This window comes from Salarias fasciatus, chromosome 4 (genome assembly GCF_902148845.1).
Source record: "Salarias fasciatus chromosome 4, fSalaFa1.1, whole genome shotgun sequence".
In the NCBI taxonomy this organism is placed as follows: Eukaryota; Metazoa; Chordata; class Actinopteri; order Blenniiformes; family Blenniidae; genus Salarias; species Salarias fasciatus.
In genome coordinates, this window is record NC_043748.1 from 4,497,519 (window position 1) to 4,508,878 (window position 11,360).

An 11,360-nucleotide genomic window follows, 5' to 3' on the forward strand; every position below is an offset into this window, starting at 1 on the left:
CATTAATATATAAAGCAATACAGTGAACCCTCTAATGAGGGACACCCTAAAATCCAAGCCGTAGTGTCCCCTGGAGACAGGTGTCTCTTTAAAGAAGCATGCCATAAGGACTCCATAGAGGACATGTCGAAAACAAAAGAGTTGTAGCTCATTGCTGATAATGAATGGTCAAGAACAGCAGTGGAGGCATGAAAAAAGCTGCTCACTGATTCTAGGAAGAGTTGGATTGCTGTATAGTGATGTGCAGATGAAGCTTAATGGACCACTGTCTATTTTCCGAATCCACTAGATATTATTGAAAAATGTGTGAATAATTTTGGAGATGCCACGTTTGTTTCAAATGTAAATAAAAGCTGAAAAATATTTTTTTCCACAATGGTAGTTGTTGTACATCATTTCAGTGACTTTTGTAAGAATCCTGTATCATTTCTGGTCATTTTTGGTTGGATAAAAGTCACTTTGAGACTAATTTTGTTGAGAATATGAATAATTTTGGGATAAAAACATCAAAAAGCAACTCAAAACAATGTCATTCATATGCCAGGACACTAGGGGGCGCTGTAACTTTGAAGCTCTACTCTGCCAGAAATACAACTAGAGAAGAAGACATGGCACGCTGACCTATATGCTCCACCTGCGCTTTGTAAACAAGCAAAACCTGAAGCTGTGGGCTTATTAAACCGAATAACATCAGAAGCTTCTGCAGGACACCCGGAGACGGACCTCAGAAATGTACTTTGACCGTACTCTTGGCCATTTTCCTGTCCGTTGTCCACGTTTTCAAGGTGTCCGCTCTTCAAAGGTGTTGGCACTTCACGAGCTTTAGAAGTTTCACTATATATAAAAACTAGGGCTGAACGATATATCGTTATCATATCGATATCGGGATATGAACATTCAGGACATCAGTTTCTCAAAATCAACGATATCAAGATTTCCCCTGCTTGGCCTGCATGTAAGCTAGCCCATGCACAGGTAAGGCCAGCCAACCACAAATCTGTTTACTGGTCGACAGCTGATGGCAGAGGGTGGTTGCAGAATCTGCACAAACGAGTTTGGTGGTAGTGGCAGTGAGTTCTCATAAATAAAACTGCATTTTTTTTTTTACATCCTTTTGTATTATGATGTTTTTTATTTTTCTGAAAAATGCTCAACTTTCACAGAATCCATTGTAATATATCGTATTGATATCGAGATATCTGGCATGGATATCGAGATATGAAATTTTGCCCATATCGTTCAGCCCTGATAAAAACAATATTTTGACTTGATGCTTAAAGACAGAGTTGGCATTGCAGCTAAAATCAAAGTCTTTTCAAGCTTAAGTTTAACTGTGATTAACTATTATATTTCCACTTTACACGTGAATGTAGCAGTTTAATGTGAATTTTGTATTGAAAAAAGTGAGTTTTCCAGGCAAAGATTGCCTTTCTGCACATTTTGCTTCCTATTTTATTTTGAAGTCCTCGTGCTGTGTCTCCTTTCAAGCTCATTGACTTCCCCTCCTTCACTCTGGTTTCTGTTTGGTGCCGTGGTGTGTGTCACCTGTGTGTGATTGTCTTCACCTGGGAGTGGGAGATGTGTTGGGATTCTTGTGTGTGTCTGGTTGTTCCTTCTGCGGGTGTTTCAGTATTTGTTCCAGTGGTCTGCAGTGGAGTTGTTTGCACTGCAGGAATCTCAGCATTTCTTGTGCTCCAGGTTTGGATTTCTTTGCTTGAACCCTGACAACAAATGTCTTCAACTCATCTGGAATTTATAATGTACTTCATATTTGGAAGAAACAACAAACAACGCGGACTGTGTCAAGTGTGAAGAAATGGGAAAATTATTTAAAACTTAAAGCAGTTGCTCATGTGAAGCATTTTAACCTTAACCTTTTCACTGCAGACCTTTTACTTTGATTTCCTTCTTTTCTTTAGGGAGCTTGGTGACAAACATCTGCACTAAGGACCTTCCATGTTCTTGGTTGATCCATTCCTTTGTGGTGCTGTTCAACTGGGACTGCAAGACTTTATAAGGTGAGTGAACAGAACAGATTTCTTTTTCTCAGAGGAGATGATTTTAAAAAAGCAAACGTGGGTTTTAAAAACCGCAAAATGTTTGCTCGCAACAGTGACTTGTTTCAAGATCATGAAATGCAGTTCAATTCTTTTTAAATGTCTTTGATCCATTAAGGGGAGTGAACATACTGGTTTTAGAAAAAGACGTTCCAAGAGGGAGTAGTTTATTTACTGGCTTAGATTCTAAATCAAGAGTCTTGTTCTTCTTTAAACTAAGAATTGAAATTTAAATTCTTGCTACTTACTCGTGTCCTTCTTTTCACTGTCTCCCTTCTCTTGTGTCTAGATCAGAGTTTTCCTCAGCATCTGGATTACACTGCCAATGTTCAGACTGCAGCAGGTAAGATGATTATTTACTGTTAATATATCTGTGACTCTGTTGAAAAAGGTGAATGTCAGCTCAACTGTTTTCCAACTATTAAACTAACAAACACCCAGAAACCTCTGATAATCTAATCAAAAGCAATCTTAATCTAAGTTTACACGAAAGCCTTTTTCAAATGAAAACAGTTCGTTTTGGTGCTTGGAGTCACTGAAAACGCTCCGTCTCTGTGCAAACCGTGGAGACGCAACTTTTCTTGAAAAGCTGCTACTGTGCATGCGCAGCATGGTTTCTTGTTGTGTCAACAGGGCCTTGCAAAAACTGATGGTTGTTTCAGGTCAGTTGAGAAGATGTTTTTTTTTTTTTTTTTTTTTTTTGTAATCCAGTCTTCTGCTCACTGATGTATGTATTTTTCATTTTGTTGTGACAGAGGCACATTTGCACATTGGAGGTGGGCTATTATCTTATGTCATTATGTTCTGTTTGTTTCTGTAGCAGCGGCATAATGATCGATTCGATGGCCGCCGCCACACCTGTGTGGATTAAATCCTGCAGCGATGTGACTGACAAGGGGGCCCTTCTCTAAAAAACGCCATTATTGGCTTAATATGACTTCTCCATTGAGAACTATGAAGTCATGGTTGGAGGCTTTTGATTGTTTTGTGACTCTTAGTAAGCTAAATCTGTGAAAATAAAGTTGTGTTTGCATCTGCACTGTTTTATCTTCTGTCTTTTAACATGTAGTTGCATTTGTAGTAGTGTTGTTTAAACTTCTTATTGTTCTCTCCTGAAAATCCCATCCACAACACCTGTTCAGCCAAATTTCTTTCTTTACCCAGCCACTCTAATTCAATCTTTTTTCAGCATTTGTAAGCCGTGTTTTCATCCCCACATTTAAAGTCAAACAAAAATAAGCAAATTACTGAGAATATTCACAACAAAAGTCCTGCCTCTTTCAATTTATAAGCTTTGCATTGTTTCCACTCATTTCTTTTTTTTTTTTCTTGGAGTACAGTACACAGGGGCATGATTGCGTCTCTACCTGTGTGATGGAGACGTTTCCTCTGTGACTTGGGGTCCCTTCATGCTTTCATTACAACACAACCATACATCTTCCCCCGTATCTTGATGGTGCTCGGGGAGTGCGGCAGCCATCTGGGGAAGCATACAGACATACGACACTGTATCATTTGTGGCAACCTATCAACACCAGCCTTCCCTTTTTAATTCTGATTTAGAGGGAGAGGCGAGCGGTTAGGTGCTGGTGCTGATGATACAGTCCCCTTCACACTAGGCCTGCTGAACAAAAGAGACCACGGAGACCCACTCTCCTCCAAGAGATACATGAATCATCCCTGACAGGGCTCCTCCCCCCATGGTGTTGCCGCCATGAATTATCTACCTCTGTAAAGGCCTTGATCAATTAGTCAATCTCTCAACTGCGGCCCTCAATTAACAAGGTGATTCCCAATGCTGCTGGTTCCTAACATGTTGTGCATTACTTGACGCTGCCAATTAAAGCCGCGCCTGCTCCGCCGCCGCTCTCGCAGCCGATATGGGTAAGTATACGGAGGGATTCATCTATAACCACTCTGAGCCTGTGAAGCTGAAAATGAGGGGGTAGAAAGCATCTTTCTTAGATTGATGTGCTCAGGGATGCTGTTAGAGAATTGATTTTGTTATAAATTCAGAGAGAGGGTGCCAATCACCTGTGTTGGCAGCCAAACACAGCCAGTATGAACAGAATCTGAAATGAAAGCGGGGCTAAAAGGAGATGTCTGCGGGTTCAAACAGAATACAGATTGGCAGTGGGATGTGTGGGGGCCCCAATGCTCCGAAGCAACATGCCACTACCCTAAGTCCACTCCAATAGACCGTTGCATGTGTCAAGGGGACTCTGGTGCGTGAGGCTGGCTGTAATTGGAGCAATCTGTTCCCATGGCCTATAGCTGCCGAGGCTGTTACATGTTTGAAGTCATAACCCTGGCAAGATGTCCTCTATTTCCCACCACCCGTGAGCTGTTCTGCTGCGTGTCTGAGAAGCTTCGGCCTGCGACTGCGCCTCGCTGAAACCCAGACGACATTTGCACCCCTGAACTCGCAGACGACTGCTGTCATGTTCGACTGCTAGGTCTCTCTCAATTCCCTTCGCAATACCTTAAAAGCCAAAGAAATATCTATTCATAGTCAAGGTGTGGGTTTCTTCAAACTCTGATCCACCCAGTCGTCTGTACCTGCGCCATTGGGATGAGGTCATGAGATCTGGGGATTGTTGAATAATGATTCGCTCCACAACAAGTGACCATCTGAATTGTAGGAGGAGTATCTGAAAGAACTCACACTTGCACAGGTAGAACATGGAAAAGGAATTAAGAACCCACCAGTACCGATGAGTGTTTTTTTTTTTTTTTTTTTTTTTTCAGCTTCAGTAATATAACTGCAGCAGGAATCTTATTCATGGAGTCCAATCAGCAGGCAGCAGAAGAGGTGGAACAATCAGGCCCTCCGTGATCCAGTCCACCCCGACACTAAAAGGTGAGCAAGCGCACATCCCTGCCTCACGGCGCCACACACTCCGCTGCTTCCCGGAGCCGAGCAGGACGACAAGGCCATCCGGCGCGTGTGATTTTTATACAGCTTCCTGTAATGGAGACGGGATAGAAGCACGGTGTTTATTTCATTAGAGACACGTCAGAGATTGGATGACATGGAGCCTGCATTCAGTCTGTCACTTATATACAGAGCAGTGTGAAATTAAACCGCGAGCGCACCAAAACAAGCAGTGTTAAAGAACCCGTCTTCGTTTATGAAGGACTCTGGTCTGAAATGTGTTTTTGTTAATTGTGCAAAGATCTTAAAAGTTCTTTAACTTGGGTATAATTTAGAGGGAAAAAAAGACTGAAAGTGGGATAATTTATGGCGGTTGCTTATTATCGGTACGTCATGTGAAGTCGCCAAAGACAGCTTGATATTTCAGAGGGTGGAACATTTAGGCAGAGGGGTTTGTTCAGGTTCTTCCGTCTTGTTTGCCGTTTCAAATCGGCAAAAACGTCCCCAGAGTCTCTGTGTGATGTCTACAAATCGGTTTTTGATTCACTGGCCATGAAAACTGCACATTTGACATTTCCGCTCTCACCTACGCACTGAAGGCGCTTCTTGCTTGACCTGACGTCACTCCGCTCAGCGGTCACACACACGGAGCGGGGACATGGAGGTGAAGTTTCCTGCAGCATGGAACTCTGCCTGTGTTCCGTCTCGGCCGGAGTGCCCGGCGCGTGAACGGCCGCCCCGATCCGTACATTCGTATTGGAGTAGATAGGCTCCCATCAAAGCTGCCGGGCCAGATGCATTACATTTCTTGGCTCATTTGAAATTGCTTTCCACCCTTCCTCCAACACCCGCCGCAGTCTTTTTTAAATTAGACATGCTTTGTTGGAAAAGTGTCTTCGCTCAGATGAGGGCTGTATATCTTCTGTAGCGGCGGCTGCTAAAACAATCCAGTCTATATTGTGATGCATCTGCCTTTGCATTAAGTGTCTCTGATTTTTTTTTTTTTTTTTTTTTTTTTTAAAGGAGCTCAGTGTAATCTGAGATAATGGCTCGCTCTGACACCACAGTCTGCTCCTTCAGAGAAATGAGTCAGAAGAACCCTGTCCTCGGATCTCGGCTTCATCTCTCCTGCTCTCAGTCACGGTGATCTATAGGGCGCCTGAACAATTCAATTCCATTTCTAATTGCGTCAAAATGCCGGGCTAAACCTCCGCTGTGGAGTAAGCTGTCATGCTGTGGTGCTGTTCAGCCTGTCTCCTCCTCCTCCGATATTCCTACATTCGCGGCGGCTGACGTTGCACGGCTCCGCGTGAGGCCGTCACACTCATTTGTACACGGATCCGTCCCCACGTGGCCCGGACCGAACCCCGCAGGTCTCCTCAGGGTTTTACATTCTGACATTATTTCTTTATTAAATAGGGAATATTACAGGTGCGTAACATGTCGCCCTGAAGTGCTCTCTCCAGTCATTTAGGACACCGCTGATGCTTTTCATCCACCATCTCTAAGCCCCGCGAACCATTGATCTCGTATGTCAAGGCTGAAACTTGTTAAATTTAGCCGCGACAACGGCCTGATCACATAATGAAAAGCCTTAAAAATCAATGTCAAATTAAGCTGGGCATCAGACAAGAAGATTGCATTACCGAGACATAAAGAACAAAGTTTAGATTTGACTTGAGCTGTTCGATTCCCTCTCAAGTCTCCCTCCGCCGCCGCGCGTTGTTTAATGCGTTCAGAGCCGCAGTGTGTTCACCCGCGTGAAATGTTGCCAACAAAGGAATAAGAAAGGGGTGATTAAGGAAATAATGAAATGAATTTCACTGTGCTGCAGCAAATATTTATGAATGCAAAGTTAATGTTTAATTCATGCACCAATTAGATCTACGAGAAATTAGGTTTAAAAGTACGATTCTGAGCTCCTATATAAAGTCACTTTATTGATATTTGTTTGTTTTCAGACTTGAATGTACCGTGTTGTCTTCAGATTACAAATTGATGTATGTATTTATTTTTTTTGGTGATCTGACAGCATGTAATACTTTGTTTTGTATATGTGAGCAAGCGACAGAAGGCGGTGAACACTTCGACTGACTGCTAATTTTCCTCTCTTTACCGCTTCTATTACATCCAGCTGTGTGAGACAACAGCACTGATGGAGTTGATGCTGTTCAGACTCATACTGTTATACTTTAAACTCATAATTGACATGTTTTTTTAAATGGTAATTATGAGGGAGACGAGACGCTTCAGTTTTAATATTATACAATATATATAATGTAATAATGTTCTGCGTGGTTTTTTTTTTGGTTCAAAGAAAAATGTGACTGAATGAAAGCTGTAGAATATTTCTCCTTTTAGACGGTTTATGTAAGAAGTTTCTGAGCAATACTGTCAAGTGCAATATTTTAGTTTATCACCAACATTTTGTCGTACATTTCTGAAGCATATTGAACTTGTTTTTGCCAGAATTCAGTGGCATTAGTGCTTCACTTCTCTTTTGGCAGGTCTTTCCTGACTGCTACTAAACTAAATTAGTGAAATTCTAACCAACTTTTTAGAGGAAAAGTGGTAAACCTGCTGGTTCTCTCTATATTTTGCCTGCTCTTTGGGGCTGGGTACAGTTTTAAAGAGTCAGCTTTTGACTCTGATGTTGGCCACATGATTGCTTCAAGGCTGTTGGTTCCACTGACGTAGTTCCCCTAAGCTGCAGCCACTTCCTCTCTTGTATTTCACCCAGGTGTATTTTAAGCTGCTGCTCAACTTGTGTGTACTCTTTGCTCAAAGGCAGAAATTCCCTGGTTTGAGTCCAAGTTGGAGTTGATGACTCTTTTGTGCAGTTTGGATGTTCTTCCATCATTTTTTTTTTTTTACGAGGTACTTCTCTGCTTTTTGCCAGTCACACACATTTCTTGGACACACTGAAATCGTTTTGATGCTCTTTTTCCCCGCTGTGTGGACAGATTTATTTTAACTTGAAGCTTAAATTTTGCTGTACAGCTTTTACATTTTTGTAGTACGTGACATTAGAATACATCTGTTTAGTATTGACATCTATAGCATGGAAACTGTAAAAGGGAGAAACTGAACAGACTGTATGAAGATGGTCGTAGCATCTGGCTCCACAAAAGAGGCGATATCACAGCGTCCACCAAAATGGCCTTGGCTCCATCGATTCCAGTTCAAAATGAAACGTTAATAAAATTGAAATAGCTGCCTTTCTGTAGCTCAGAATAGTGTTTTATTTCATTAGATTTCGTTCTTTAGAAGAAGTTCTGTGGAACTTAGTCGGGTCGCAAAGGTAGAATAAAAAGTGTTACATTTCCGTTTGTTGGTATTGAGTTTTATTTTGAAAAACACATCATCTCAGTCATTGCGTCTTTCCTGCACTGAACTCGTCCCCCCCCCCCCCCCCCCCCCCCCCCCCCCCCCCCATGGATATAGGCATTTCTATACACTGTCCTGCTGGTCTGCAGAAAAATGATGTTCACACTGGTCCGTGGTGCAGAAAAGGTTGGGGAACACTTCTAATTGTTGTTTTCCACAGTTACTTGTTTTAATTAGTTGTTGGTTCACTGAAACAATGGCTGGTTCCTGCATTAACTGCACTAAAACACGCTCAAACGACTGTTATCCACTTTTTCCCATACAAAAATATTGACCTGGTGGTGTGTTACCAGTGGGTGTGCTGGTAACACACAGCCTGATAACTCTACTGTAATCATAATAGTGTTGAAATACTGATGATTGGTTTGACACAAATTAACATTCCCGCTTTAGGAAAAACGTGCAGCGTTTCATGACCTTTTTTTTTTGCAACGTATCTTCCCTGAGAGGATCTTTTCGAACATAAACCTCTATTCTGAAATTGCTGTCCAGGTGAGCTACTACCCTTCAGGTTTTAGTTGTCTCCCTGCTCCGGCGCCAGCAGAGTAAAATGAACGTGAGGCCATAAAACTCCACGTTAACCTGATAACGACCCGCTCATTTGAATCGGTCGCGCCGCAGCGGTGGGACACCTCCAACACGCAGGTATGTAGCCCCTCCGAGGTTGAAAAATGCTAATTTATATTGGCGTTTCTATTCTCAGTGCACACTGGGAGACTTTGTCGTCGTAAAATGTAACTGCGGGTTTTGATATTCTGCCTGCAAACATGACCTATCGGCTCATTTCTGGCTTAACAATGAGTTATGTCAACAGACGCAGTAACATCAATTTATAATTATTGCAGTAATGATTGCTCATCAACAAAAATGCTGCAAAAGTTTGGCAATTGTAATGTGAAGCATTGCTTTAATAGACTATTGATCATTTACACAGGATGGTGACACAGAGACCTACCTGTACTCTGGATTCTCATTATTTTTATTAGCCATGTTTTGACCAGCTGCAGGTTTCTCTGGGAAAAAAAAAAAAAAAAACCCAAAAACCCAAAGAAAGAAAACAAGCCCTTTAAACTAGTGAAAATGACCGTACAGCAACAGCACAATTATCCCAGGAAGGCGAGGGATATCCTCATTAGGGTGAATAGGGAAATGATAACAACATAAATACGGATAGACGGGCAAGAGTACTGCATGAACTCCTGCAGGAGAATTCAATCAGAAGGCTAACAAAGACTACGACACGATTTGATGCATGTAACCTACAGAGCTCACAGGATGTAAGGAAACACTGTTTATGCAGCCATTGTCTCCCCTGAAGGATGTGAGAAACGTTTATTATATGTATTTTCTTCTGCATTCAACCACAATCCCTCTTTCCTTTCAAGAGAAAACACAGTAACAGCAGGCAGAGAAGCGTTGGTCAATTCCTGTCACTCGTTAAACGGTATTATTGCTGATGACATGCGGTCTACGGTGAATTGTGCATCACTTTTAACCGACCGGCTTGCAGTGTTTTAAAGTCACTGTTGCAGCGGATGTGGCAGCATTTCTGTTTTATACCACAGGGACTGCAGATTTTCACACTCTTTGCCCTTTCTGCGGCTCTTTGGACCACAAGGTTGTCTGATGAATGGATTCCTTGGGAGAAAAAGCACCGTAAACTTCACAAACCAGCATAATCGTACAAATGAATACCTCATTGCCACAGCTGGGGGTCAATCCAAATTCTAATCGCAGTATTTTACCGCGTGGTGTCGAGTGTGTGGGCGCCAGGCTAATAAGTCAAGACTACAAAGCATTTAAAGCATCCAGGCTTTAAATCTGCACACGTGTCTGAAGCTCTCGGAGCTGTATTTCCAGGTTCCTCTCATATTTATGATACTATTATCTCTCTCTTTTTTGACATTATCTCTCATATAGAGTCCCTGTTGTACAGCCAGCTGTCAGAGGCAGGGAAATGTCTCATTTACAAGATTCCCCAGAGTCTTCCTTATTTTTACACGTTATCTTTTTTTTTTTTTCACTTGGGCTTCCTTGTCTTCTCGGAGAGCTGGCTTGAAGGTTGGGAGCCGCCGTGAGCCCGTGAAGCCCACCGAGACACTTTATGTGATATCGGGGCGTACCAAATAAACTTGACTTGACTTCACAAGGCTTCTCCTCTGGGTGCTCCACTTTCCCTGCCGCCGTCCAAAGACATGCGGGTCAGGTCGACTGCAGCCGCCGACTTCCCCAGACGTGTGAATGCGAGTGTGAAATTGTGTTATTCTGCGGCGGACCGCTGACCTGTCCTGAGTGCTTTGTTGCCTTTAAAGCGGTGCATCCTGGGACGCGCCTCGGCGTTGAATGGAGGCCAACAGGTGCGCACGACGGACGGACGGGCGAGCAGGAGCTGCGGCGCTAATTGTCGGTGTTCTTCCCTCTGTTGTGAACTCGGAAGAGACTGAGATCAGTCGTGTTTCGCGTGGCAGATGGTGAGCCGTGTTAACGGGGGGGGGAAACCCATGAGCTGGAAAGCAAACCGATTCGTTTGGTTCACAATGAAATGACTAAACAAATCCGGCTCGCCGGCTCGGTTCAGCAGGCAGGGCGTTGTGATTTAGACACATTTCAGTGCCGTTCCGACTGCCGCACATTTCTCACACGTCGGATTATTTACTGTGAGTCGTCATCACACAGCTGTCTTCGAGTAGATGTTTTTATTTATCACATAACGGGGAAATGCGGCGCTAATAAACACGTGTGACAAACGATGGCGGCGAACGTATCCGTTCTCCTTTTCAGGCAAGGTAGATAAATGTGGCAATGCGACGCTGGCATCAGTCATATTTTCCACGGCATTGCGGAGGCCCCATCTGCAACAGCTCTGCACCAGTTAGAGACACAAAGATGAAATCAGCACACACATTAGCGCCAATTACCACCGACACACACCGACTTAGCTCTGAGCTGCGCAATCGAGTTGAATTATTAATCTGCAGTTTGCATGCAAACTGGATAAAAATACAGATCTTTGGTTCTTGCAACTGAGGTAAAAACACTGG